Source organism: Channa argus, chromosome 8, assembly GCF_033026475.1.
Source record: "Channa argus isolate prfri chromosome 8, Channa argus male v1.0, whole genome shotgun sequence".
Lineage (NCBI taxonomy): Eukaryota > Metazoa > Chordata > Actinopteri > Anabantiformes > Channidae > Channa > Channa argus.
The window spans coordinates 5627454-5642434 of NC_090204.1; the positions used below are offsets into that span (position 1 = coordinate 5627454).

Below are 14981 nucleotides of genomic sequence, written 5' to 3' on the forward strand. Positions count from 1 at the left end.
TTTATTTAAGTAAAAGATCTGAGCACTTCTTTCACCGGAAGCATTAGGACAGAACACAGTTACATAATGTGGTGTTTGAAAAAAAATTGTTTTCATTTTTCAACATGCTGTGGTTGGAGTTCAAGTGTCTTAAATTTACTCCCTACTTTAAAACTGTAGGAACACATATGTACATGCTTTGAGATTTAGCGTCAGCGCCAACCTTGCACATTTCACTGTCAAACAACTGGAGTGTGTTAAAAAGCCTTTGGTGAGGTGATTTAAAGAAATGAAACAAGACATGAGTAGCTGCACGATTTAATAAATGACTTCCTCCTTTTTATCTGTCCATGCAGATCCTGCTGATCAGAAGCTACAGACAGTTCAGTGATAGAATTCTGAAACACGCTGACTTAACCCTTGACACGGACATATTGAGCTCAAAGATGCCTTTGAAGTCCTTACTGTGCCTTGTAAACTGATGTAAACTAGCAGCCATGAAGCCAGCAAATTTATCTTCAAGGACCTTGAAGTAATTGTTTCATGCTTTGTCCTAAAGCCAGTAGACTCAGGTTGAACAGCTATAAAAGAGGTAAGTTCTTTGTGGAGAAAAACAAACAAATGTGTGTTAAGCCTTTATAAGTGATAAGTGGACACGGGCCAGTGTGGGCACATTGTATTGCTTGCTATGATTGACAGGTGTCTAAACACACAATGGTGAATCGGTGTGTCCATCTCATGGACACAAAACTTTCTATAAGGAAAATGACAAAAAGAGAGTTAATGCACCTTTTACCTCCCTAACCCTCTAAATTTGTTGGTGTATGATGTGACCGAGTGAGTGTGAGGCTGCGGGGTGTAAGAAAGCTCTTATAATGACTAACAGGCCCGTGTAGCTCGTGGCCATCGAGAAAATGTTTATTTTGATGGATAAGCCAACAGCGCCCAGCTGTTTTGAGTTGGGAACAATACTGGAGATTCAGCCTGCATATGGTTTTAATTTAGCCCTTCCTCCTCCTCAGATTCTCAGTCCGCTTTCTGCACTATCCTCCTCACTCTCTCCGCAGACCACTGCTGCCTATATCTTCATTTCCTGAGATTCTCACTATCCCTCTTCTAATTTTTTTAATTCACCCTCCCTCACCCCCCTTCAGGCCCTTGATGGTTGCAGCTGATAAAATAATAAACGACTCAAATAAATGCATCAAGTTTTATTGTTAAAGATTAATAGAAAAGAAAACGTTGGGTAATCGCCGTTTTATTGGCATCTCTGCTGATTTGTTCATTCTCTGGGGGAAAAGGGATTCTTATAGGCCCCTAATCAGTCCTGCTTATCTGCGTTGGAGCTAATGAAACTGAGGATAAAAAGTGAACTTATAAAGACTTTGCATCCATTTTGTAGAACAGTACAGCTTGTATTTGCACAAGCTGTTGTGTTTGATTGTGTGCAAACAAAAGGGCATATGTCAGCCAGATGAGAACTGTGGGTGTGCATGCACACATTGATGCGTGTATACAGTACAGTGTGTATGTTTGTCCGCCACACTATTCATCTTATTGCACAGTTGATCTTTTGCAACAGTGCTGGTGACTGCTGGGGCCTGGTCAGCTTAAACCTCTCCCGTTTTACTCTGGAGGCTGTGGTGAAGTTCCTCTCACTCTGTGGTGTGTCTGTGGTCAGTGGCCTGCTCACACAGGATGTATTAAAGTTGTTTTTTTTCAGTTTCCAACCTCCACTCACACACACATATACACAAACATATAAGAACAAGCCCACATGTGGACACACATGCATAAGTGAAACATATGGCATGTGAAGAAATTTGGTTCTGTGGTGAGGCTATTAGGTATATTGAAATGGTGCATGTCAATAGTGACAGTGGTGCAGCGATATTTCTCTGGCTGTAGCTCTGTGCAACAAGATGTTTCTGTTTTCTTGTTGTTTTCACTGTATATATTTTCAGTGTCTTAACAACTATTAAAAGGATAATTGCAACCTGGGATGAATTCTTATAACGTTTCTTCTAGCCCCCTTATCAACTCAAGGTTTTTATTTCTCCTTCAAGGTAAACTTCATAACTGCAAAAAATGATCATTTTAACGTCGTCACTAACTGAGATTTTGGCAGTTTCCAAATATGCAAGGTTTAGTTCACTTGAATGAGACCGGGGATCAATTCTCGCCTTGGAAAAGTTCATTTGGACAACAGTTATACTTGGGAGTCGACCAAGAAACTGCACAAGTCCTCAGTCTGACCCTATTAAACGTATTGTGTAAGCTTGGAACGTTAGTATATAAACTGACTACAGGTGCCCTGAACCAGCAGAAGTCACTACTTTAGCAAAAAAGGCACCAGCTTTTGCCGAGCAATCACACAGCTTCTGTCTGTAACCCTGGTGGGATCCATTACAGTGGGGTTTGACATTAAAATTTGTGTTGACTGATACTTTTTGACAGTTACATGGTGAGCAGAAAAAGCTCTGGCATGTCAGCACCATAATCTTCTACACACATACGTATATATATATGTGTGTGTGTGTGTGTTTGTGTGCGCGCGCGTGTGTGTGTGTTCACCCCAACTGTTTCGTTACCTTCTGGATTACAGAAAAAAGTTTCATTGCAGCCACATTTTTGTCTTTTGAAAATATCGGTTGAATGTTTTCAATTAAATTATGTTTTGGGTCAGTCATGGTAGAGAGAACACAGACAAACTGTCCATGGTTCTCCATGACACACAAAAACATATGCACATGCAAAATAAAGCGTAAAAAATAAAAGTTAAGTATGTCATGTTTCTCAATCTGGGTTGAATTAGGTAAATATTTATTACTGGATCATGACTTATAATGAGAGCGAACGAGAAAAAGAAAAGAGGGAAAAGAGGACTAGAGAGGGGGTGAGTGCACCTCTGGTCATGGTGGTGGTCTTATTTGTGAGAAACTATTATTTCACAGAAAAAACAAAACACCATCAACCCCTCTGCTATTTGTTTGTGTCCTTGGCTCCGTCTTGAAATCTTTAGGGCAACTTGAAGTCTTTGGCTTTGTCCCACAAGCACGCACACGCGCACAGGCACGCACACACACACACATACACGCACACACATTCATTTATATTCTTTCTTTGAACACATGATTAAGTCGATCGCTGATCAATAGGGTTTGATTAATTCTCCTGGTGCAGAAATAAACAAGAGATTTGTTCTGATTAAATCCAGATTCCATGTGGGTCTCATTTCTCTGACAAATATCTTTTAATAATGTTTTCCATTCTGTGGTTTTCATTATAATTCTGAGCAGCATTTCAAAGTGCAGTGAAATAAAATTAAACATCTGTAAAACATACACAGCACTCTACATAACATAAATGTTGAGTATGGCTCAGTAAAAATATTGAGTATGGCTCCTTTAAATAGCTTTTGTCTCATTTTACAACTGAAATCTCTTTCCAAATAGACATATGATTAATTTAAATATGCAATCACTTAATCTCTCATTCAACATAAAACAACTGCTCAGCTACTTCATGAGTGTTAATGTGTTTATGTCTTCACTGAGAGCGTTCAATTAAGCCACTTAGTGGTTCACCTATAAAATGAATATCGTTGGTCCCTGCTTGGCTTCTATATGAAGATCACACACGATGTATGCAGCAGTATAGTAGTCCCAGTTAAATTATTTCACAGTTTTGTGATGCAATTAAAGTGTTCTTCCTGTTTGCTTGTGCAATATTTTGGTATGTTTACAGGCACGTGTGCATGTTTATGTGCACGTCCATCTTCTTTGGGTGCTCAGTGTAGGCTTGATGGAGAATTTATGCACACTGACTAAATTACTGTGAAACATGATTTGATATATTTTTGAAATAGCCTTGTTTGCTTGCTGAGCGTTAGATGGGAACATTATTATCACTCTCCTGTTTTACCACTAGATATGTAGCTGGAGTCTGGAAATTAATAACTTTGATTGACTCAGACGTGACTTTTGTGCACGGGCAGATCTAGAAATGATTTGTTAGGATGCCCAGACAAGGGCACACGCTCAAAATAAGTGATATAAATGTTTTTAAACTAAAACTTAAAATTTTTTTGGGAAATAATAAACTATATATTAATAGATTATTGTGTATTTATTAGTATTTGTTCAGTGTCAGAAATGCCAAATATAACTTATCTTACCTTACAGGGAAAAAAATGTTTTTTCTGCTTGTGTCATAGGTTTCATTTGTTCTGATCTGTTACATTTAATCATAAACACAAGAATGTTGCATTTAATGCAGGTGTGGCGTGTCTATGGTGTATTTTAAAAATTGACAATAGATCATGTAATCTCAGCAGACTACGACAAAACGGCACGGATGCTTCTGTTGCTTCCACCTCATATGTGACCTCTCATTGTTTTGCTTTACATTCTGCAAGCAGTTCTCTGTGTGGATAACTGCTCTTTGCTTTGCTGTTTGAATATATATGTATTCATTGTTTCATAATTGGAGTACATTACCCCTGATCTCAATGTGAAGGCACATTCCTATTTTGGCCAAAGCTGTTTCTAGAGACACTGCCCAAATCATTCTTGGCCTTTTCTTTCACTCGTCTAAACCTTTGAGTGGGACTTGCTGCAGGGCAAGTAAATTCAGGCGGCACTGTTCAATCACAGTAACACACATGTAATTGCTGAAAATGTACATTCCACGGATTATTTAAATGCTCAGGGATTTGTGATTTTATCATTTGTTACATATTTCAACCACTGAAAAATATCACCAACTCCTGCTGATTGCCAGATAATGAAGCTTTCCTGGAGATCAGATTAGAGGGATATAGTGAGTCAGTCTATAGTAGATTTGAAGAAACTGGGGGTCTCTCCTGCACCTAAAGTCCCCCCATACATAGAAGATCCCAATAAATTAAGCCAATAAAGGAAGTCGAGTCCACAGGGAATCAAAGCTGACGACTATATTTTCTTTAGGAGTGAGTGAAAAACTGGAACAGTGTATGAACTACTGATCTGCCAACTTAGTAAATGTTCAGGGTTAAATCAAATTTAGTGCCTTTGCTGGGGTCTGAATAAAGAGGCTTTGCAGGGGGCCACCGCGGAGTTAGTTTCACGTTGCAAAAAGTTTGAATTTCACAATAATAATATTAATGGGCATGTTGGTGGAGTTTCTGCCTCACAGCAGGAAATTCAAATCCACCTGCCAGCTGCAGCCTTTCTGTGTGGAATTCTGTGTTTTTCCAAAGGTCTTCATCTCACAGTCCAAAATGGTTGTTTGTCTCTAGATGTTTGTCTGTGTTGGCCCTGAGATAGATTAGAGAGCTGTCCAGTGTGTCCCCAACCTCTCCCCTAGTGAAAGCAGGGATAAGTTTTCAGCCGTCCACGGCCCGGGACAGGATAAGCAGTTAAGATACTGGATGGATTAACAAGGTCAATATGCATGAGCCTTCGCTGTTTTGTGTTTGTTGCAGCAGTAGTTTGTGTGGGGTTAACATTTCTTCCTCTACTGGCTGTGTGATGCCAACAGTTTGTGCTTCAGGCTGGATGACTGTTGTTTGATCAAAGCCTCCTGCACAAGATCACACTGGAAAGAGTCCCATTCTCAGTCTCCCATGAACCACATAAGCCTGCAGGAGACAATAATCACACTCATGTGTAAATATTTGAAAAAAAAATCAATTAGAATGGCAAGGATGAAACACAGGGCATTTTATAATGGGTATAAAGTGCATTTGTGTATCATGCAATTTAGAAAAGCTTTGGAAATCCTTTCGTGCCACCCAATGTGTTGTCATGCTTTTGCATAAACAAATGATAGTGTACAGCTTATTCTTAAGATGATATAACAATCTCATTTAAATAAAGCACACTTGAATTTGATGAAATCAATAGGGAGAAAACTTAAAATTTAAGCTTTACTGGATTAATGTGAAATAGACCATCTAACTGAGTCTTCACAGACCAACATAATGAGCACTAACAATAGGACACAGATCACTGTAAACTGAAGCAGGTCTCCTTAATTCAGCTTAAGCCTACTTTAGTCAGCTTTGCCCTGAATCCTTCAGATTGCTCTGCCTTGTCTTCAGTGGTACTGTAGTTGCGCCAGGTTGAGAGTGATTCATAAGAACAGGTATTAAAAACCATGACTCGAGTCTCTGGTCTTTCCCATGGTTCTCAGCTTCCTGCCCCACAGACCTTCAGACTGTTTTTTTAAACTTTGATTCAAAGCAACTTCCACCTTTCACCTCTTCACTCTGAAATTAGGTCACCACTGCCAAAGGGAAACTCCTCATGACAGCCGACTTTTATTCACAGATTTATTTTCCCTTATTGACTAACTGACCACGGCTTCACACATGATGCTCACAGTTACCCTAACTCATAATTCTTTTTTCTTTGTCGTCATCTGTTGCGCTCTCCGTTGCTTTGTGGTGAACAAAGAGAAATGTTCACTGGAGAAATAAAACAGAGCTTGTAAACCTCCTGAACTTGTAATGAGTGTGTTTTCCACACACCCACTGGGATCATACAAATATACAAGCGTGCAAGAATGCAAGTATGATCAGATACTCACTTATACTTATGGGTTTATGTAGCTACAGTATCCCACACATTTAAAGCGGTAACATGTGTTTATTAGCTTATTCCAATTGTTTTAATTGTACAATTTAACTTTATCTGAATCACAAGATGCAACAGAGACCATAGAGTAATACAAGTGAAACATTCTTCCCGTCTGTCAACCTATCATTTGTCATTGGTTCAACAACCAAATAAACGTCGAAATGATGGCAAGACAAACTTTCTCATGAAATTATTTGGGTATTTGAGCCTACTTCCTAACACTACAAACACAGTAATCCAACACACCAGGCTCAATTAAACAGTTAGATCCCCATTTGGCTGCTGCCGCTACAGTACGTGGGAAAAGACATCATCACTGGTCCCCCTTTAAGTGTGTGAGTGTGTCCACAAGTGTGTGTGTTAGACAGAAAAAAGAAGGGAGAGAGAGTTGTGACTAACGTGAGCATAACAAACACTCATTTTCCACCCTGATAGCCAGAGCAGTGGGAACTTCCTGTGGGTAGCTCACTCACAGAGTAGTTAAAGCCCAGAGCCAGCCACCACACAAGACTACTTAGCACCCGTGTGACAACATACAGCAAAGTCTCCCATCAACAGTTTAGCACTTCCAGTACCGTACATAATATCTAATTTAAAAATAGGGACAACAGTACAACAACACCACTAACTGTGACCTCAGTGCTACAGCATATAATTGAATTAACATCTCTAAACACAGAAAATCTTTGCAGGTGTACCTAAAAAAGTGGCCACAGTATAATGCAATTTAAGGGGATAAATGGCAACAAGCCAGGTTGTAAACCTGTGGCTTGAAACCAAAAACACTGAATCAACACATCTCAACACTTGGTGGCCTGGTGGGAATCTGCAAAAGTAAAAGATCAATGAGACATTGGCACGCAGGCCTTGGTTGCTGCAGATTTCTTGCATGAAAAAACATCAAAACCTAATGGTAATAATAATATATAACATAGTAATGTTCTGATGCAACATGTTTGCTGAATGACACTACATTTACTAACAGAAAGTGAGTTGTCAGGAGATCTGCAAGACAAAAGATCACGATCAGATGTGTCATGAACAAAATAAGTTGACTGGTAACATTTTATTTATGCATCCAGTCTCTATGGCAGCTCACAGTTTATGGGGAATTTCAACATTACTTCTTTATGTTCACTGAAAATGTTGCATTTACACAAAATGCACATACATACATATGCACAAATCCCAGCAATGTCAATTTGCATTATAAAGTTAAAGTTATTATTTTTTTCATATTGTAAAACTTAGCTCAAATCTGCCAGACAACAAGCTGGACTTGGTTTGTCCTTACTGATATGGGCCTTGACATGGTTGTGAAAGACTGAAGGAAGTAAAGAGGGCAACATTACAAAATCATGTGTACTATAATTCCCCACCCACTGTCTGAATTGCTGTGGTTGGTATTTTGTAAGTTTGACTTGAGTGAAATACTATAAGAGCATAATGTCACTATATTGTGAGCTGTCAGTGTGTGTTGGAATGTTGGTGGGCGGTGGTGAAATGCTGCGTTTACAGAGGCAGGTTGAGAAAAGAGGTTAATTAGATCTTAGTGCATCAAACTGGGATCACTGTGTTGAAAGGACTGAAGAAAATAAAAAATTAATCCTTTTTTATGAAACAAACTGTAGAACCACACATGCACACACACAGACACATACACACCCTGGTGCAAAGCCATGCTTTTAGCTGATTAGCCATGGTCCATGGGGGTGAAACAGGGTAAATCGAAGTCAGCTAATGATGCTGACAAGCTATGGTGTCTCATGTAAGACTTCACTGCTGGTTTTCTGATATTCCCTCAAGTGTCTGACATGGTTGACGTTCCAACTCTGTGCAATCACAGAGTTACTTACACGGAGCACTTTTTTATTTTGCTCTGTAGATACTGTATAGGAACGCAGTAAGGTATGGAAAATCTTTCCGATATCTCATAACAGCAATTTTCATGTGACTCGCCTGTGTTAACTCAAACAACGTGTGAGTTTGTGTTAGGGAAGAGTTGGACTACATGAAAAACTAAACAATAATATTGTATTTCAGTCATGACTGCATGTCCTGGTTGTTGTAGTGCATGTGTTTTCATGTTTTCAGAACATGAAACACACACACACACACACACACACACACACACACACTTATATAGCACTTATATATCTACAGCTATATAGCACTTTTCACCTATACTCAAGGTGCTTTACACTGTTTGTCATTCACTCATTCACACTCACAATCACCAACACACTAACACTCACCGGGAGCAACTAAGTTGGGGTTCAGTGTCTTGCTCAAGGACACTTCGACATGTGACCGGAGGAGCCAGGGATCGAACCAGCAACTGGGGCATTGGTGGATGAGCACTCCAACTCCTGCCCCCCCGGGGGCGACAGTGGGCAACTTCAGAGGCTTCTATGGCCAATAGATGGATGTGTGCTCCTCTGCAGCCTGCAAGGAAAAGGCACATAGCAGTAACTTAGAAAACAATGTGTAACACTTTATTGTGAGAACTTGATGGAACACATATACACACACATGTAATACACACACCAGGCTATGTAGTGTATGAACACATATGAATCCTTGGAAAATATTTTGCCAAGCTATAGCTCTGAGCTGTGCTGACAGAAAAAGAGAAGACACAGGAGGGAGTAAAGGCGAGAGAAAATAAAACAAAGGGGAACAACCCTGCTTCATGTGAGGTTTCTACTTATAGCTGTGCTTGACTCACTGCATAGCACATTTTGGCATTTCCCATGATACACATTAGCTAATAACTCTAAATCACATTTTAAGGTATGTCTAAGCAGGGAAATAACGGCTCCTCTGTGACCGGGGTGGTCATGAGTTATGGATTTAGCATAGCACTGTCCACTACAGCACATTAAGTAACTTACTCTCAAAACAGCACTGGTATTCTTGCCTAAATTGTTTGCAGTGACTATTGGATGACTAGATAGCTATTTGTCTCTGGGGACACAGAGAAGCGTGTGTGTGTGTTCATTTGTGTGTTAATTTTAGAATTAGTCACAGTCAGTCAATTAAGTGTGTTAAGTTAAATATTCAGGCAATGGTTTGGCAAATTAACACAGCTGTAGTATTTATTTGGTCAGAAGATGGCCCTAGCTCAGACCTCAGACATCCAGAAATTGTAAATCCAAGCCAGCAGTGCTGTTTGCTCTTCATACCGATATTACATCCAAACACATTTGCCCATAACAGGAGAGGAATTGACAGGGAAAACAGAAAATTCTATGTGTTGATTTAAACCATAGACTTTCTGGGAAAATATTCTCAGTGTTAACTTGCGATGAAGCAAATGTTCACAGCGTAAATGAAAGAGTTCGATTTGATTTCAAGTACAGGCTCCACAGAGGCAAATTGAGGGAAGGTAGGAGACAGCAAACCAGTTTTGTGTGTGTTTGACTTTTGTGAAAAGTGAGCATTGTTGGAAAAAAAGGCAAGAAATTGTTGTTGCGAAATGCACGAAGCAACCAAAAAGAGTAAAATTTCAGAAGAGTTGGAGTTGAAGCATTGTTTATTGTGAGAACAGTGGTTAGTCATAAATAAGACTATTCCTCCAGGAACATTATTGTCTTGATGGAAGAGAGAAATATCACTATTAAAACAATAGCTTGGGAAATTGTTGGGAAATTAACAGGCCTTAGATTTGAAAAGTGATACCACTACATCTGGCTGCAGCTGGCATTCGTTAGCTGAATTTGAAGTGAAGAAGTGAAAGAAATCAACTTGCATAGTCCTTGGATGGTAATAGTACCTTGGCTGAAATTGTCCTGCACTCAACCTTCACTAAAACTGTTACTTTTATGGTGCCTGGGCTGTAAAACCACAACCTGCCATTTTTCTTGTGGTTTTTGTCAACAAAGGATGTACATGGCACTATTTCCCTGCAACAGGGAACAGTTTAATCACAAGTCTACCCTTCTGGGAAGTGTCTCCATCAATCTGTTCTTGCATTCGGGAATGCAAGCAGGTAGAGTTATGACAGGTTTCAATAATGGTTTTATTCAATAATAATCAAATCAGTTTCCTTTTGCAAAGCCTTTGCAATAAACCTCACCCTGTTCTGACAGACACAAACATGTATATTATTAATTGTAGAGATGTTGGAGATGAACTATATCAGACTCCAGTCTCTGTCCCTCACTTGCTGCTTTAGCAAAAAAGAGGAAGTGATTTGATTGGCCCTCATTGAAGCCTGTCATGACTTCACCTGTTCATAATGAGTTCCTCCCACTATTGCCTGCCTTAAACAGTGCACCTGGTTGTGCCCTTTAAATCCTAGAGATAGTGATCATTATAGATTCTAAAAGGTCATTGGAAACGCTTGTTAACGCCGCGGGTTTTGGACTTGAATTACACCTTATTCCAGGAAAAAAGAGGGCTGTGTATAATTTGTCAACAAAAACCAAAAGAGGTGTAAAAGTTGCGGTTTTACAGAATAGACGAGGGGCTTTTTGAGCTCTGTTAGTTATTTCCTCTTGTTCCTGAACTATGTAAAGCTGAGCTGATTAACAGCTGGCTGTCGTTTTATTTATTAGATAGATATGATTCTTATCCAACACGCAGCATTCTGCAATTACTCACTAGTCATGGCTATAAGGGACAAGTGTGGCACGCTATACTGTAACTGACTGTAAGAGTATGAGCCAAACACGACCCCTTTTGAGTGATTGTAATATCAAATATAAAAAGATGCTGTGTGGCATTAAATAGATCAGCCAAGTTTAACCAGTAGCATGTGGTGGTTTGATTCCCAAAGTGCTAATTCAAGATCTAGGCTACATTGCACTTAGAACAGACAAGAGATGCTAATGCTTCTCAGATTATTTATGGGCACCTGAAGAATTTGCAGTTACAGTGTACATACTGTATTCCAGACATGGAGTCAGAGACTTCAGTGGCACTGAGTCAAGAACGGTTTGCCATCAGTTATTTCTAACTGGGTCACAGTACTTGTATCAGGCCATCCAGGAGACAGAGCTGGATCTGTGTGGAGCTGGAGTGGAAAATACCTGCAACTTTCTCCAAAACAAAACAATTCGTATTTTTGGACTAGATAAAATTCAATGTGTGTGTGTTTGAGTGTGTGTGTAAAAAACGGAGAGAATTGTTGCAGGTATTGTTTTGGTTGTTGTTATTATACTATAAATATTAAACTCATACACAGATACACATGAGCTGCACAGATGCACAGTCTGTTTAAAATAAAAATTCAGATCCAGAGTAAGAAAACAGACTTTTCTCTCGCACATTGCACATTGGCAGCCAGTAAGCTGATTTCTGTAGAACATCCAGTCCACTTGAGAAATGGAGCAGAACCATGAATAATAGAAACATTTCTCAAGTATTATGTGGAGCTACAGTCAAGGTTTAGTCCTGGAATCTTTTAATTTTAGTCACAACAATCCTATTTGGATCTCTACATCAGCGTGATCACTGCTGTCCTGCTGGCTTCAGCCCAATCGTTGCACCCCACTACCATTATTGAGCTATTAGCTACTGACCTCTGGCCTTGTGGGCAGTGTGGCCCTCTGTTAGGGCAGCACAGGGCTCAGAGGAAGAGAGAGTAGAGATAACACAGAGGGGGCTTTGTGAGCAGCGCTCAATTAAAAATCAATTGTGTCTTTTCTGCTGTCTTTTTGGAAGCATTGCAAATCAGTGTCACCCTATAAAAACAGCCTAGTTAACTCTCTGTTGTATTATTATAACAGGCTAATGTGACTAAAAGGTGAGTGTGGTTGCATTTTACACAACTCTGATGAAAGCAGTAGTAACTGATGATGATATACTTAACATGCCTCAGCCCCAGAGGCATATAAAACATGTCATGGTTTTCCATGTGTCTGTGCAGCCAAAGCCATGCGTTTGTGGTGTACTGTGTTGTTTGAATTTGGCAAAGCTACTCTTGGTAAACTTCCTTTACTTCTTTCACTTTCTGACCATCGCTCATTGGGGAAAGGTGCAGGGTTACAACCTGTGCTTTAAGAACAGTCTAGCTTTTGGAGTTGTCATTTTAAAGAAACAAATGGTCGTGAAGTCCCTGTGGGTTGCAAAGCTGCAGCTCAGCCTTCTGTTCTCATGCCACTCAATTTATCTGCACTGTGAAGCACCAGATCATCCTGTCTGGACCCTCTGAGCTGGGAATTTCTGGTACAGCTCTTGTTTTACCTATCTGGACAAACCTTCAATTTATCTTGGCAGAAGTAAGTTTCTAGTTCTGATTGTCTTTCCACAGATGCAAAACAGGACTCAGTTCTCTGGTCTCTTCTCTTCCCTATCTGGGATCTTCAGTGACCGTCCCCACTGATCACCAGCTTTACTGTCCACAGTCTTTCAAGCACATTTGCCCTCCACAGCACAAATAAGTTTAGACCCTGTTCAGACTGATCATACCCTATCTCATGCCATGTGGCACTTTCATAGCTTTTTCTTTTCTTTTTTACATAATTTGGACCTCACTTCTAAGTTACTTTAGTCAAAGCCTCTGTCAAAAGAATTAAATGTAAAAGTCAAGCATTTTAAATTATGGCTGGTCAGGGATAGGTTGAAGGTTAGGTCAGATTAAGGTAAAAGGAAAAAGACTGAACTCCCCCAGAGACTGCAGTGGCTGAATGACTTCCTGTTTGACTCTCATCCTGGTGCTCATGTTCGGATGACATATTGACTTTAAATGTATGTGCATTAACTTCTCTACAACTCTCTGTGTAGATCTATAGCAATAGCTGCACTGCAGCGCAAACATTTGCATAAACAATCATCAGTTTCACAGACTGACTCACCACTAACTGTCAAAAAATCCATACGATATCTGCAGGATATACTGTAGTTATAAATGAGTCTTGCAGTTTTCCAAACACTGAGTACAGTAAAGTACATCACTGTGTTGTCTAGGGGATTTAAAGTAATAATACAAATGTCCCCCTGCTTTAGCTCTGTATTTCTGTAGGAAGGCACTTGCTGTCCTAGCTTGGATACTTGAGAGCAAATTGAGAGTAAAACTTTCCAGAACTGATCAAACATTTGAATACATTCCTGCAAAAGTATGTCCTGGTGGTCCTTATACTTCCTTTGTCTGAAACTGACCACTTAACTGTATGATTGATGGTGTGTTTTTGCATGTGTGTTCATCATGTATGCGTGTTCATGTGTTTGTTTATGTGTGTGGTATTCTCCTGTCATCACATCGGGGAGAGCTGCATGCTTCTCCTGTTTTGTCACTGTTTACTTTTCACGAGAGAGAATACGAGTGAAAAACTGTCAAGGTGCTGATTCAATAGTTCAGGCAGATCTGCACATTCATGGTGTGTCACTATTTACGTTTCTTATGATAACCACAAAGGTGGGAGTTTTGTAGAGTTAAATGAATCAGAATTGGTGACACATTTGTTTTGAAGGAACAGAGAAGTTTGGATTAGTGGTCGAATATGCCAATTACACGGAGTGCTAAGTGCACTAACACAAGTTCCAATGTTCCGCAAGAAATTCCTCATTTAAACTTTTGCAGACTTACCTAAAAGTCCATTTAGCTGCAGCATTGGTTACTGCTGACAGCAAGCAGAGCCCCATCCCATCATCACATATGATCACGCAGTAAGCAAGAGTTTGAGTTCCCCTACTTCAGTTTGGTTTATATATCCTGTGTTTTTGTGTTGCAAAATTATAAGGAATATTTGTTTTTGTAGTGTGCGTAACAGAGAAAACCAGCTAACCAAACATAAAACCTCTGCGAGGAAGTCTTGAGATCCAAATGAGACATTCCAGTGAAGGTTGTTGAACTGTGCATCCTCATTTTGCTGCACTGTTGTTGCCAAATGATGTTTGAAACAACATTCGTGTTATTTTTCTGACCAACACTGGTAAAACCCAGAGTCATTGTGAAACAAGGACAAATTCTGAACATAGCGTTGTCACCAAAGTCTAAAAGAACTTAGAAAACATTTAGCTAAATCAAACTGTACTGCCAACTTTATCATAATATGGCTGGTTGGTGCGGTATCTCCGATGAGATCCTTCTATGAACTCCAGTAGGGCTGACTGGGGCCTGTGTAATTTGAATTCTGAACTCCATTTGCATTGTCCAGCCAAATGTAGCCCAATCTGAAATCTTCTAATATAGTTTAAGCTAAATACTTTCTCTTTTCTCTGGGTAAAAGAAGCCAGAGATCATTTACATTTTCAAAGTACTCATCTACGTATGTATGTAAATTATTATTATTCAATGGTAAATAATTGACTGATGCCCAATACCATGGGTTAAATTAGTTTTTAAAGGCCAATCATATCTTTAGAAAGTATAAATTAGGATGCTTGGAAAACTTCTGCGTGCAGTCCCTTTCAGCAGACGCCACTCTGACTCGCACG

At 39.6% G+C, this 14981-nt stretch overlaps 1 long non-coding RNA gene across 2 annotated transcripts; it reads right to left on the reverse strand.

Moving 5' to 3' along the window:
* Positions 1 to 1176: 1176 nt before the first annotated feature.
* LOC137132230 (uncharacterized) lies at positions 1177 to 14215 on the reverse strand. 2 transcript variants are annotated; one of them, XR_010915086.1, is made up of 3 exons: positions 14131 to 14215; positions 8855 to 9044; positions 1177 to 5599 (listed from the first exon to the last, which is right to left on the reverse strand). It is a non-coding gene; the product is annotated as an uncharacterized lncRNA (long non-coding RNA). The 2 variants fall into 2 exon arrangements; XR_010915084.1 differs by lacking the exon at positions 14131 to 14215 and adding an exon at positions 9147 to 9276.
* Between the last annotated feature and the right edge of the window lie 766 nt (positions 14216 to 14981).